General features: G+C 35.7%; 1 protein-coding gene across 5 annotated transcripts in view; it reads left to right on the top strand.

Annotated features, from left to right (window-relative positions):
• Nucleotides 1-408: 408 nt before the first annotated feature.
• The window catches only part of LOC108752314 (multidrug resistance protein homolog 49-like), a 92,739-nt gene continuing 90,998 nt past the window's right edge, over nt 409-2,149 (top strand). For all 5 annotated transcript variants that reach the window (XM_018493070.1, XM_018493072.1, XM_018493068.1 and 2 more), the window contains exon 1: nt 409-619. The gene's annotated coding sequence lies outside the window, so the exon portion shown is untranslated. The remainder of the gene's footprint in view (nt 620-2,149) is intronic.

The raw sequence follows: 2,149 nt of genomic DNA, 5'->3' as shown, positions 1-2,149 counted from the left end.
GTAATAAGCAAAAAATTGGATTTATTTTTTTAATTTTTCAATAAAATACAGATCATTTTTTTATTGTAGTTACTATCTTCCTAAGAAGTGTCATAGATATCTTTGATTAAAACTGAATTAATCATTCAGAGCACACAAACATTTTTTTTTCTAAACCATAATAGAAGAAATATTTGACAAAGAAAGAAATTGGAAATTTTTTATCAGACCAAGCCATCTAAGACCATCAGGTCATTGTCGATATGGTGAGTGTAAACCCGGCATTAATGTCTGCCAAGCAGATGTCGGACAGACATAAGTAAGCGATCGTCACTACGGATACGCACTAACACATACATTAGTCACGCAATGTGACGAGTGAGGTAGGTAGTAGACGGTGGTATACATAGAGGTTCTAGTACCAGCAGAGTCAGTGTAAAACTGCCTTCTGTCCGTAACGTGTCGAACCATAGTCAGTCGGGTAAACCATTGTACAGTTTGATCGGAATCCTTCTTCAACCCAAAAGAGCTCTACAGAGAGAGAAAGCGCGCGACGACTTCTGTCTGAAAACTTCCTTCTTCCCGCGAAGAGCTACGCTAGATACCTTTGAAATCCTCCATTCTGTTTCTGTACAGGAAAGTAAGTGCGATCGCTGGGTGCGAAAGCCTCAGCGACAATCGATTTTGACGCGATTTAATAGACCAATTTTAATAGACCGTTAAAAATAAATTTTGTTATTAATCCTTCATTATTCGCATGAGAGATCCAAGACAAGTCTGCCTGATAAATTTTCTAAATGTATGAATACCATTTATACATACTATTTATACATTATTATATGTTTAGCAAGATTGTTTTTCAATTAAAAAATATTTTGGCATTTATCTTTATCTAAAGAATGTATAGAACATTGTGAATCTTCATTTAATTGTAAATTATCGAAGAGAACGATGAAAATTAATATATAACGTTGGGATGTGTGTCAGAAATACCCCAAGTGAGTTAAATAAATTTGGCAAATAATGTAGGATTAACTATGAGTGTTATGTAATACAGGATTCATGTAGAATTATGTAGAATTATGTGGTAGATTTTTTTGTTTTTATTTTTCGTTAATAACGGATCTCTTGTCACTGGAATCTGGGTTTAACGTTACACGCATCTGATGCGACCGCATGCATTCAATTAACACGAACGTTCCTTCCGTGTTCTGTAGCAATTGATGAAGACACATCTAATTAAATTGATTCTCGCAACTGAATTCTGAGATAACACGTACTTAGACACGACACTCCGCTTGGGGATCTTTAATGAATGATTGATTCGATAAGTCGAATTAATCTCGCTTCTGAAATCGTAAAAAATAAACAAAAAATATATATATCAAAGATATTAAAAAATAAAAAAATAAATAAAAATAATATTTAGGACAAACAGGACAAATGCGATTTAGATTATGAAATATAAAATTGCTAATTATCGTTTAACATAGTACTTCATTCTATTTCACTTCGACAATCGGTCCTCACGTAAGCCAACTAAAAAGTTATAGATTGTTGATGGAATAAAATCAATATAAATCATATTGGCGGAAGTTATTTAATCTTTGCATTTCTCTATTTCTACCTGTTTTTACGGATGTAATCTCTGCAATACGGGTCACGGAAGTGAGCGCGGAATATTGGAGGAAATATGCGAGTTTATATATGCGTGCAGGACAATGCGGATGTCGACAGGTTGCTGAGACTTATCGGCGAGCATTATCTGGCACGATATCGGGAAGTGGATGGCATGAGTCGGTCAGACTGCGATTATATACGTACGTGACCCTGGAAAATCGTATGCCATAAATTGCTGGTTGAACCCCGAGATTGTGGAGGGCGCGTTACATGCAAATAAATCAAGGCCAGTGGGCAGCTCACGCCAAAAAAATTCAATCAAACAAACAAACGTATCATCGGACAAATGTTCAAAACGACTCATTCATCAGTGAACTTACAAGTATTTAGATACTTGATGGGACTACTTTGGTACTATTACATTTATTGAACGAAGACAGAGAGATTATGTGTATGAGAAAGTGAGAGAGTGAATGAATGAATGAGAGAGAGAAAAAGAGAGAGAGAGAGAGAGAGAGAGAGGAGAGAGAGAGAGGGAGGGAGGGAGAGG

The sequence above is a fragment of the Trachymyrmex septentrionalis genome, unplaced genomic scaffold, assembly GCF_001594115.1.
Source record: "Trachymyrmex septentrionalis isolate Tsep2-gDNA-1 unplaced genomic scaffold, Tsep1.0 scaffold6, whole genome shotgun sequence".
In the NCBI taxonomy this organism is placed as follows: Eukaryota; Metazoa; Arthropoda; class Insecta; order Hymenoptera; family Formicidae; genus Trachymyrmex; species Trachymyrmex septentrionalis.
The sequence above is the reverse complement of the archived record's forward strand: the minus strand, read 5'-3'. Positions and strand labels throughout refer to the sequence as shown.